This window comes from Quercus robur, chromosome 5 (genome assembly GCF_932294415.1).
Source record: "Quercus robur chromosome 5, dhQueRobu3.1, whole genome shotgun sequence".
Lineage (NCBI taxonomy): Eukaryota > Viridiplantae > Streptophyta > Magnoliopsida > Fagales > Fagaceae > Quercus > Quercus robur.
The window spans coordinates 30,110,105-30,123,454 of NC_065538.1; the positions used below are offsets into that span (position 1 = coordinate 30,110,105).

Genomic DNA, 13,350 nt, shown 5'->3' on the forward strand with positions numbered 1-13,350 from the left:
ATGAGATATAAGCTTATTTTGGGTATTAAAGATATTTACCCAAAAATTAATAATATGTTGATGTGGCGTGGGTTGCCAGTGAAGTAATGCCATGTGGTGCGAAAAAAGAGTCCTCAACACACGTGTTAGAAACGATTTAGGATAGTAACATATCGAGTTTCTAAGGCTTGAGTTTAATGTAAAACTCAAGCTTTAAAGGCTTAAGTTCGATGTAAAACTCAAGCTTTACAGGCTTGAGTTCAATGTAAAATTCGAGCTTCAAAGGCTTGAGTTCTACTTGTTGACATGTAGTTTTTTTTGCCACATGGATCTCAAGTCTCATAGACTCGAGTTCCATAAAGTAAACTCGAGTCTACAAGACTCGATTTCTCTCGGCATATACATAAATACTCACCCACTGATTAGACTCACACTCAAATTCACAAATAACCCACACTATCAGACTCACCCACTTCATAAATACTCATCCACTAATCAGACTCACCCACTCAAACTCACAAACCCACTATTAGATTCACCAACTCAAACTCACAAATACTCGCCCACTGATTAGAGGCTCACTCACCTAGAACACCTCCCACCCTTAGGTGCCACACGGCCTCTCTCTCTTTCACTGCTGATCACATATTGTTCTCACACCACATTGCCTCTCTTTGTCACTGCTCCTCTCACTGATATTGTCTCTCAACAAATTTACATCTCAGGTAAGGGTTTTATTGCCATTGTACTTGAGTATTATTTATTGTAGGGGTGTGGGTTAAAACTTTGCACTATTTTGTTAGTATATAACTTAGTTAAGATACTATTATAAATATTGTGAATATATACAACTTTGTTTTCTTAATGTAAATATTGTGAGTATTTATTTGCTAGGTTTTCTTATTTATTTATTTTATTTATCTAAACTTATTTAAGATATTTAGTAATGTTAGATTCTTATCAAAAATGAGTTTTTATCCTGACCTTAGAAGGATTTTAGCTTTTTTTGTATTGGGTATGAAATGGATAGTCTTAGTTTTGAGTGCTTGGGGTTTCAATGTTTGGGTGAATGAGGGTTTTTAGGCCATCAATGAGAGGAGCTCATCTTCGGGTTGGGTGTTTGGGGTTTAAGTGTTTTAGTGTCTGGTGAAGAACGAGAATGGGTTTGGTTTGAGTTTTTTAGTGTCTGAAGAAGAAGAAGAAGAATGAGTTTGGTTTAAGTGTTTCGGATGCTGAGCTTTAGTGTTTGAGTGTTAGGTGTTTTTGATATTTGAGTTTTTGAGTGTTTTGTAGGTCTGCACGTTTAAAGAAATCGAGTTTCTCCAACTCGGGTTATATAGAACTCAAGTATTATAAATTCAAGTTCTACATGGATTCCACATAGAAAATTTTCCACAACAATTGTTTGCCAATTTCAAGACTCGAACATTTAAAACTCGAGTTCTATCATAGAACTCAAGTTTTAAAAATTTGAGATTCTATTTTCCCAAATTGTTTTGGCAACGTGACTACTAACGAAATTCTTACAAATTTAAGGCTAAATGGGAAAAAAAAAATCTTGAACAATTACTACCTTGAATTTAGTCAAAACTCATGTAATTTTCGTACACTTCTCATTCATCCCATTAGGCACCATCGGCTTCCTATATTGTTGGGAATAGGACAAAGTTTAGATCAAAATCAGTTTGAAGTTATTTCTTCCAATTCACTTCCTGTCTATTTATAAAATCATGTCTGTGTATTATTTAGGCAAAAAACACATTTTGGTCCCTACATTTTCAGCCGATTTCCGTTTTAGTCCCTAAGTTTTTTTTTTTACCGCTTTTAGTCCCTCTCCTGAAAAATGCTTCCATTTTAGTCTCTGTCGTTACATTAGAAACGGATATTGCAGACGTGGCAAACGGCAAAGTCAAAAAATAATAAACTAATGTTCACGTGACCTAAATTAATAATAAAAAATATTTTTTAATGCCACGTCAGCATTTAAATTAAAAAAATTAAAAACTCTCATAAAAAAAATCCTTAAATAAAAAAATTAATTTATTAATTCTAACTAAATAAAAAAAACTAAAAACTCTCATAAAAAAAAAAAAATCAAAAACAAATTTAAAATTAAACCCAGCAAGAACAACAAAACCAAGAAAGAACTAAACCCAGCAAGAACATAAACCCAGCAAGAACATAAACCCAGAAAGAACTAAACCCAGCAAGAACATAAACCCAGCAAGAACTAAACCCAGCAAGAACATAAACCCAGAAAGAACTAAACCCAGCAAGAACATAAACCCACAAGCTTTCTCTCTAAATACTCCAATGCCCAGATCTATTATTATCTCCTTCCATTTATACTAAACCTCACCGTTTTCTGATTACTCACTGAAAATATATTTATAAAAAAAAAATTCAATCTTTTTTTTGGTTGTTGTTGAAATGGTGCATCACGTTCTCTTTCCGTCCGGTGAAGAAGTTATCGACCACGATCACGCTATCACCTCACTCCATCAGACGGTCGACCAAGTGGGACCCAACGAACCCGGCCCCGCCAGTCACCACGATCCGCAAACCCTTGCATTTTAGCCCCAAGGGGACTTTGCCGGAGCTGTACATGCGGAAAGCAGAGCGGTGCTTGTACATGGGTTTTTGGTCGTACTGGCTCAGCCATGTCGTCATTTCCGGGATCATGAAGTGTCCGTACTCGACACCATTTTGGTAACCCAGTAAAAAAATATATTTATAAAAAAAATAAGGCTCTCTGCAAATATGGGTTTGAATTAAATTTTTTGAGTTTTAAATTTGCCGTGTTTGTGTTTTGTTAATCTTGTTTTTGCTGGGTTTTAAATTTGTTGTTCTTGCTGGGTTTAGTTTGTTCTTGCTGGGTTTAGTTCTTTCTGGGTTTTGTTGTTCTTGCTGGGTTTAGTTTTAAATTTGTTTTTGATTTTTTTTTTTTTGATGAGAGTTTTTAATTTTTTTTTATTTAGTTAGAATTAATAAATTAATTTTTTTATTTAAGGATTTTTCTTATGAGAGTTTTTAATTTTTTTAATTTAAATGCTGACGTGGCATTAAAAAATATTTTTTATTATTAATTTAGGCCACGTGGACATTAGTTTATTATTTTTTGACTTTGCCGTTTGCCACGTCTGCAATATCCATTTCTAATGTAACGGCAGGGACTAAAATGGAAGCGTTTTTCAGGAGAGGGACTAAAAACGGTAAAAAAAAACTTAGGGACTAAAACGGAAATAGGCTGAAAATGTAGGGACCAAAATGTGTTTTTCGCCTATTATTTAAGTAAGTTTCATGACTCACTACAAAAGAATTGTTATTATTTATTTATTTTTTTTAAGTCCGTAGTTAGAACTTGGATTAACTTATAGTAGGCCTGCTTAACTTATCTTAAAGGGCTTGGTTTGCTCCAACATGGCCGTAGCTTAAATTGTACGAGATTAAAAAAAAAAAAGAAAAAAAAAAGAAATTTAGGTCTTCGCCGCAAACACATATAAACATCAGATCAGATTTCTGAAACTGAACCCAAAATCTGCCTCAAGTTCACCAGCCACATTTTCATTAACGCAGCACACTTGGACCAAGCATTAGCAATGCCATTATCCAATAATAATAATAACCGTGTGGTTATCTTTTATACAAGCCAGCAAATTGCGAAGAAGAATGGTGCAATGTTGTTTACAATAGCGACCGCACATTGACCCAGATTTGTTTGTAGCTTTCAAATCCCAAGCTTTTGTTTTTTGGTTGATGAGTTCACCACCGTACGTAGTTGGGGTTCTGTAACGGCGTGTTCTGCGTCGCTAGTTATGACAAATTAGATTGTCACATAATAGAAAGTTTAAAAGGATTCTAGCTACTCGTTTGACTCACCCTTTTGATCGTGTCGGTTTTGGATTTGCCTATCATTTTGAAAACAATTGAGTATAAGATTTTGAGAGTCAAGCATTTTCAAAGGATTACTTGTTTGACTCACCCTTTTGATCGTGTCCTTCGAGGCTTTGACATCAATGATGAGAGATTCCGTGAGATATTGCTGCCTCAAAATTACTTAAACGGACTTTTTAAATATTTTGAACATCTTGCAATGTTTAAGGGGTAGCTCGCTGATAATACTAAAATAGTCCACATATGGGTGATGAAGGAGTATGGTGTGGTAGATTCTTGGACTAAAACAATTGTACCGATGAAAGGCTTAGAAGGGTTGTTGGTCTGCAGCATTAATGGGGAACTTCTCATTCGTAAGTCTGGCAATTGTTGGATGCTTTTGGTTGACCCTGAGAGTTTAAACGAGTAGATTCATAGTATTCCACTTCCTATACGGAGGATTTACACAGCTAATTTTGTCGAATGCTAAGTCTTACTTGAAAATTAGCAAATTAATCATCTTTTTGAAATTCATATAGACAATAATTAAGCTGCTATGAATTTTTGTTATTTATGTACTTGTGAATAAATGAGGCCGGTACTATGCTGTTTTTTATTCTAGGCATGAAAGTTTTGTATTTGATGTAGAAAACTAAATTTTATTAAGCAGAAAAGGTTCTCTTTGGGGACAATGGTTATTATTTAAAATGATTTTTTGTGTGAGAAATGTTGTACACGTTCTAGAACATGGCATGCCATAGGGAAACTTATATGTTTAGCGATCATTGTCTTATTTTATTGGTCATAACATAATGATATACTAGTTTTGGAATCAAGTCAACTGTCAACATCTAAAATTTGTTTTACCTTTAAACCGTTGATATTTTGTGGTACCCTTTATTTTGATTTTTCTCAACACACCGTAATGGTATGATTTGATCCCAGGCAACAATAGAGAATTTTCCATGGACTAGGCTCATTAATCTTGATAAGATTTTTTCTCAATTTTGTGTCATTTGCATTTCACTACCAAGAAAACCACGATCTGCACTAGATTTAATTAATGATCTGGAATTGTTAACAGGTTCAAGAATTATTATGATGAAAGTTGTTTTAACTTCTTGTTGGATCTTTGGATTATTTGACCTATTCCTATTTGAAAGGGAGGAGGTAAAGATCAGAATGGCCAAGACAGAAATGCAATGTTGCAGAGGTAATCTGGATTCTGGACCAACATCACAAGTGCTGCTCGTGTTCAAATGATCATACAACTAAGCTTCTGATCAATCATTTCTGTAGTAGATCACAATTATTCATGAAGATCTTTTTATGACTGTTGATGTGAAATGCAACTGTATAGAAACAAGATTATGCACAAAAGCAATTCATTAATGATTATCTCAAAGCTGGGCTTATAAATGTGTAATTTTGATGTTACTGTCAAAGACAAACATGCTTCTCTCTCGAAAGGCATGTAGAAATGAGTTATGTTGGTAGGGGACCATCTAGTGCTTGCATTGGATGCATGAGATGTCAAAGCCGTAAGTCTGTAATGTGTTGTTTTTGCGTCTCTGAAGCATTGTGCAAAGATATAACTCAGATGGTTAACGCTTAATGGAGGGGTCAAAGGCGAGATGAGCAAAAAATTCATTGGTTGAGGCGGTCTTTATTGTGTCAGCCAAAGAAGCAAGGGGGTTTAGGCTTTCGTGAGATGCAAGAGTTTCAACTTGGCCGTGTTGACCAAACAAGGTTGGTGTTTAATTGCACTAGTTTGGCAGGCAAAGTATTTCCCTGGTGACAATTTTTTGAATGCACAGCTCGGGTCCCAACCTTCATTTACTTGGAGAAGTGTCTTATCTGCACGGGAATTGCTCGACTGTTTTGGAGGATTGGTAGTGGCTGTGATGTTAAAATTTGGATGTACAAGTGGATTCCTCGACCAAGTACATTTTGCGTTGTATCTCCTGTGAAGTTGCTACCCAGTGATACTAATGTAAGTATTTTGATTGATTCTGATACCAAAATATGGAATGATAGTCTGATACTAACATGGATCCTATGGGTTATTAAAGTGCAAAAATCTAATCAGGATTATGATGACTTTGGCAAGTTTTTTGCGGTGATAAGATTCAGGATAACATTGAGGATCTTGTGGTGTTTGCAACAATTGCATGGTCAAAGGGAGTTTGTGGTTCATGGAGGTGATTATCAGAAACCAAACTTTGAGCTCCAAATCAACTGGTGGTGGATTTTCAACGTAATCAACATTTTTGGGGTATCGTAGTCAGAATATGTTGATAAGGGAGAGGGTTGTATTTGGTATATTTCCCATTTTATATCCTTTTGCTTTTCCACCTCTTCAACCAAACAATCATAAAAGCCAAATATATTAATAAGACGGTGAGAAAAAATGTGGATTTTCAAACAATTATATGAAAAAATTTGAAGAAGTTAATAAGAAGTCAAAGGTTTTCATTTTATGTTAGGCTAAGTGCAAACTACACCATTAAAGTTTTTCAAATAATTATTTGTTTCCCATCTGACTCCATCAATGACCTGCCAGAATCTGTTGTTGTCAACTTGAATCAGGGTTCTGCTGTCAAAACTATGGATTTTCATCCATTGCAACAAACCTTGCTTATTGGTATAAGCTCTCGCTACTGCCAATACTTTTATATCTTTAATATTTGTTAGTCAAGGGTAGTTTTTTAATCTAAGGATTTGTTCTATTATTTGTTTTATGTTCTATCAAATTCAGCTGGAACAAATATTGGTGATATCTTAATCTGGTAAGTAGTTAGGAGGGAGAGGCTTGTTTCTCAAAAACTTCAATGTTTGTGATGTTGGAGCCTGTTCAATGGCCTTGCAGGTTTGACAAATACTTACACATTGAAACAGACTTGTATATAAAATTTTGAATGGGAGTATTTCTAGGAAAAATCATTTGGCTAACAATCTCTATGTCACTTGATGATAGGAGTCATTAGCCAATGATTATACTGCATTTGTAAACCGTGTGATGTGGAGTCCTAATGGTGCCCTTTTGGTTATGTTACTTTGAGGGGATTTATTTATTTTTAAATCATGATTTCTCCTGAAAGTTTAAACTATTAGGAAAGTGTGAATTAAATCATTTGACCATTGTTCTAACACTCCCTCCCGTGCGAGTACACAATTTCCGTTAATAAGTAGGGCCTAACGTGTGGGATTGATATTCTTGAGAAAAAATTTGCATCTCTGATGATCTTTCCTGCATTCCATTTCAGGCATTCATATTCCAAACATATTGTGCAAATATATCCCTATCATGGTGGTGATGATTTACGGAACCACCTGGAGGTTTGTTTATACATATGTAGTGTATATTCACACGCACACACACATCTTTGTGTTTGTGTGTGTGTATGTGTGTACACACTTTTATAGTTTTTAGTGATTCTTAAAGTACGATGCTAAGTGCTAACTGGATTTTTTTAGCCCCTTTTGTTTATAATTGTGTATCTGCCATGATTTTTTCTTACGGATTGACACTCATGGTGGTAAGGTTAATGATCTTGTCTTTTCACATCGAAACAGGCAACTTTGCATCATAACTTGTGGAGAGGACGAAACTGTTATGGTTAACTTTACTTGGCATATTCTTTCAGTATAATAACGACATTGGACTGCATTTGTGAAAATTCATTTCTGTGCAGGTGTGGAATGCTGTCACTAGTAATAAGCTGTACACTTTTGAAGAGCATAACGCACCAGTTTAGTCAGTGTGCCCTGATAGTAAAGAAAACATGCAAGGTATTCAGTTGTTTTATTTGCAGTTTTGCTTGTTGACAGTTTTTCTTTAACTTTTCATGAGAGAAATAAAAGGATTGTTTCTCATGCCCCAGCCAGAGTTTTAGACTCAGGCTATTATTCATGGTTAAGCAGCTTCATTTAAATATTCTGCTGGACTTATTTTACACTTAGGCTTTGCTTGCAGGGGGGCTCATGCATTAATTAGTTAAGAGGCGATAGATTTCTTCATTGCTTTTGTTTTGTCAAATAAAGCTTTCTTCTTTCCAACTGAAGTACTATCCTTGATTTCATTAATAAACCATATGGTTAATATATATTGCATTTTTCTTGGTACTAAAAATGGCACCATTCATCTTTACTTTCTTTCTTACCAATCTGAATTGTTTAAAAAAAAAAAAAAAAAAGGAAATGTGAAAGCCTAATTGTCATATCCTAAGGATAGGGTCGCCACTGTGGATTTGGTTTATTATTATGGAGGGTGACAGTGGCAGTGAAGTGGGATTCATGGTCTGGACTGTCCTTTTTACTCATGTAATCTGGTAAACTCCATGATTTCTGGGGGCACAGCTCTTGCAGTCTCAACTTGTACATCCCTCTTTCCTTCCATCAACAGCACACGGGAATTTATGCTGCTGCTCAGAAATCAGAAAATGGGTTTCAAAAACTTTCCTTGTTTCATAGGGAAAGAACCAAACTGTGAAAAAGAAATAAAGAAACTTTTACTACACGGCTTTTTTAGCTATTTTAAAAATATGCATACAACTTGGAGAATGAGGATATTTGAAGAATGGGATGCAATGGGATTTTAATCCCAGTTTTGTGGGTAGATGGGAATGCTTATAGGGTTCTGTATTCCATTCTATTGTTTTACAAATGTGAGGAAAATGGTTGAAGAGAATTTCTTTTTTTTTCTTTCCTTTGATAGAAGAAATTATCTTCTTCTTGATGGGAAAATTAAGGCTTGGTTAGATGATCGCTTAAGTCGACTACTTAACTGTCCCACATGGGGCCAATCTTGCAAGACAATGGCCTTCAGTGCTGACGGGAAAAGGTAGTAATGATGTTTTACTACTGATCTAACTGCTCATTTCTATCAAAATTTCAAAATGATCGAGCAATTGCTCATGTTTCTTTTATTTTGTGCATCGAAGGCTGTTCATATGTGAGACTAGTAAAGAAGGACAATCATACCTTTTGGAATTGGATGAGCATCAAGTGACTATCAAGCGTATATATCATGGTCTTTGGAAGCGGTCTATGGGGGTTGTGCCATTTGATACTGAAAGCTCGATAATGCAAATAACTAGAGCTTGATTAAACTCCCAATTTTAATTACGGCTTAACTAATTTTATGCTTAACACACTTAATGCAGAATATATGTGATTAGCAAATTAATCAATTGAAGCATTCAACAATTGCCTAGATGAACAATTAACTGCAATACTAAAATGGAAAGGGCAATGGGTAAAAGAATAGTAAACCCAAGATAACACGGCGATGTGTTATCAAAGAGGAAACCGAAGAATAATCCCTCCAAGCTAAAATAATCCACTAGTGAATAAATTGGAGTACAAGGATACCAAAAAGACCCTCCAAGCCTAATCTAACCAAAGTAATTGAGTCCTCCAAGCTCCAGTTACCAACGAACTTTTCGGAGTCTTGTCTTCACTAGTTATTTGGATTCCGCAATACTGCATGATTGCATTGCCAAGCCTCACAAGCTTATTTTGGTAAATACCTAATACTTCTCAAGCTTTAAAACACTCTTTACACTCTGAATAGGTGCGGGTTGTGTTTGGGTATAAATTTCCTCTCAAGGTATAACAATGGGAGAGGGGAGGAGAATAGACTACAAAGATTTCTCTCTTGAGGATGTACAACTCTCTCTAAGAAGGTGGGTATTGTACAAACTTCTTTAGGGTTTTCTTTTGAATAACCTCCTTACAATTTTGTGGGTAATGAGGGTATATAAGTATGGGTGAAGAGTATAAAAATCACACTTAAAATCATCTACACAGAGAGTTTTACAGGTCACTTTTGACTTGGCTAAGTCATGAAATGACTCACAAAATACAACCTGGCAAAAGACAGTTCAGAGCATGTGCTTCTCATGTGACCTTTCGCGAGTTGTCCACTCATGAGTCAATCACGAGATCAACTGTCATGTATAATCTTCACCAACTTAATATTAAACTCATTACAATTAAATCCCATAAAGTACAAGGAAATAAATTAATGTAATTACAACATTTTTTTGTTATGGAATAAAGCCAACATAAATGTTATGTGAAAAACCATAACTTAATAGATACAATGAAGAGCCAATTCCTGGCTATCGGTGATGTGTTTAAAATAAAATTTTGGGACATGGACAATAGTTACCTCTTGACAACTATTACGGTGGATTACCGGTAATGCCCATGGAAGCCCTTTTCTAGATGTGCTTGGTAGTATTTTGAAACTCTTATAATTTAACAATCTTTACCTTGAAGATCTTTTAGGATGCTCCTTGCATTCAATTTAACAAGGAAGGGATACTGCTTGCTATATCAACAATTGAGAATGGAATCAAAATACTTGCAAATGTTGATATTGTACGGCTTCTGCGTTCTATTGAAAATCAAGCTGTTGATACCTCTAGAGTGGCTCCTACAATGATTGCAAAGGTACTACCTTTTTTTTTATAACTTTTATAGGAACTTCAAATGTGTACATGCTTCTTAATTACATTGTTTATTTTTGAGGGACCGATAATTAGCACGTTTGGTGCTTCCTGTTAAACTACGGGAAGAAGCACTTGATATTAGTCAAAGTCCATAGAAACATTAAAGCTTTTGATTTTCTGAAGAATGTTCTTATCAAAATTTTAGAAGAATATTTCAGGAGCTAAAATTCTTATTGACATCTACGCACATGTTTATTCTTGTGCCTGTCAAACATTTTTTTGGTAGTCTAAGATATTGACGTCTATGCGTATGCTTAGTACAGATTTCTCGATCATATTTTAGTCTCTTTTATGTATAATTGCAGCCATAAGCGCAGTTTGTGTTGAATTATTAAAAATAAATAATAAAAAAAGAACTCAAACCCTTCACTTAATTGCTCCTTCTCTCAAATTTCCATTGAGAAGAAACATAGCTTGGGATCAGAAGTAGCTGATTGAATGGAAAGGAGAGGGAAGCAAAGAATTGAAAAAGCAGAGACTGCGGAAAGGAGAGAGAGGTAGAGAAATTACACTGACAAGGATGACATTGACATTAACATTGACATTATTAGCAATCAACCGGACTATCTCTTTTGCCGCATCCTCTTTTTTCTCCTAATCCGGGACGCCATCGTCATGAGCATTTTGTCAACCTGGCAAAGGCCTCTTTGGACTCTTGTCCCATACGACTCCTCCGATGACATTGGAGAATGTTCAATGACCTTGTAGGTTTGACAAATCTTACACGCACTTATAAGCATTAAAGTTGGATAATAACAATGTCCTCTAGGAAAACTTATGAGGCTAATAATCTCTATGTCACTTGATGAGAGGTGTCATTGGCAAATGATTATACTGCATCTGGAGATTGTGTGATCTAGAGTCCTAATGGTGCCCTTTTTGGTTTGTTAACTTGAGGGGATTTATTTATAACTGAAAACATGATTTAAAGTCACGTTTATTGAACTTTTAAATGGGAGGTACAGTGGAGATAGAGTTTGAACTCAAAACCACTTCTCTCAAAACCTTAAGCTATGAGAAACAAGTAAAATTAATCATTTAAAAACATTCTAACATTCAACAAATAAAAAATTCTGCAATTTATAACCAGATATAACAGATTTGTGAATGATAACATATTGCATTTTTATTTTCATCATTTGAGTTTTCTTTTTCAACAATAGGACATTTAGTAAGGCTATTTTACAATTATAAAACAGGGTAGAAAAGGATTATATTCTTGAGAAACAATTTGCATCTCTAATGATCTCTCCTGATTTCCATTCAGGTGTTGCACATTTGAAAATGGTAGTAATGATTTGCATAAACACCTGCAGGTTTGTTTATATATATGTGTATGCGCGCGTGTGTTTGTATACTTATATAATTTTTAGTTATTATAAAAACTAGTCGCAGACTCGCATATTGCGCGTGATAATATTATTGTTTTAGTTATTATTTATTAACAATTGGTTTTTCATTATCTTTTAAGTTAATAAAAACCATACATATACTTTTTCTTAAACCTATATAGATATATTATTTACTTAATGTGAATGTTTACATATATAAACTCTACATATTCCATTTCTTTATATACATAAAACCATAGACTACTACTCCGTAATGATAGTGCCTAATTAGTTTTATCATTTTTTATAATGCAATATGTTGAATAAAATAGTATGAGAAGAAAAAAAAAGTAAAAATAAAATATATTACAATAAACACCAAATTAATTATCTCTATTAATTATAATACAATTTTATTTATTTGAATTTAAATGAAATATTATATGTTTAATTTAAAATAAAAAATAAAAAGACATAAATAATTTAATTATATTGAGGATGTGGCTTAGTTTAAATATTGAATAAAATAAGATGAAAAAAAAATGTAAAAAAAAAATATAATAATAAATACCAAATTACCCAAATCATGTTATGTAATAGAATAATATATATTATATTCATATATATTATCTTTAATTTTTTATTACGTAATAGGATAACATTTAACAATCAAAGAGAACAAAAAAACTTAATCACAAAACTAAATTGCATCAACACAAAGTAGAGTTATAATGAACACAAAAATTTATCAACTTAAAGTAGAAATGCAGGAAAAAAAATACTCTAAAAAATATTGAGAGAGAGAGAGAGAGAGAGAGAGAGAGAGAGAGCCTTTTTGTGAGGGAAATTTATGCAAAGAATGGAAGAGATAATGACAAATTTATAGTAAGATGATGTGAATATAAAGAGACAAAATAAAGGAAGATGAAAGGAAAGATGAATAGTGATATTAAGGTTGAGAACAAAAAAACTTAATCACAAAACTAAATTGCATCAACACAAAGTAGAGTTATAATGAACACAAAAATTTATCAACTTAAAGTAGAAATGCAGAAAAAAATACTCTAAAAAATATTGAGAGAGAGAGAGAGAGAGAGAGAGAGAGAACCTTTTTGTGAGGGAAACCTATGCAAAGAATGAAAGAGATAATGACAAATTTATAGCAAGATGATGTAAATATAAAGAGACAGAATAAATGAAGATGAAGGGAAAGATGAATAGTGATATTAAGGTTGAGGGTAGTGAGGAGATGAAAAGATAAGGAAGGGAAAGATGAAGGGAAATATGAAGAGACAAAATAGATGAAGATGAAGGGAAAGATGAATATTGATATTAAACTTGAGGGTAATAAGGACTAGGGAGATGAAAATGTAAAAGAAGGAGAAATGTTTGCGAAAGTATAATTATTAAAAAAAAAAAAAAAAGTAAACGTTAAAAAAAAGTATAGGAAAATTGAAAAGAAAAAGGATAATAATGTGGATTCTGATGTGGCTCAATCGGAACGTAGCAACAATAAATACTATACTTCGGCTTTTAGATATATATTGATAAAGATTAAGGCCCGACCAAATTGTAATGGATTTTGTTTTGTGGCCATCAATATATATGGTTATTATTTATCTTTTAGGTAAATTACAAGGAATGACACT

General features: G+C 33.8%; 1 protein-coding gene and 1 long non-coding RNA gene across 2 annotated transcripts in view; one reads left to right on the plus strand and one right to left on the minus strand.

Annotated features, from left to right (window-relative positions):
- The window catches only part of LOC126725744 (TMV resistance protein N-like), a 66,300-nt gene extending 57,440 nt beyond the window's left edge, over positions 1-8,860 (plus strand). The window contains exon 6 of the mRNA XM_050430618.1: positions 8,796-8,860. The gene's annotated coding sequence lies outside the window, so the exon portion shown is untranslated. The remainder of the gene's footprint in view (positions 1-8,795) is intronic.
- Positions 1-13,350, minus strand: part of LOC126725767 (uncharacterized) — a 122,656-nt gene that overhangs the window by 105,262 nt on the left and 4,044 nt on the right. The window lies entirely within an intron of this gene.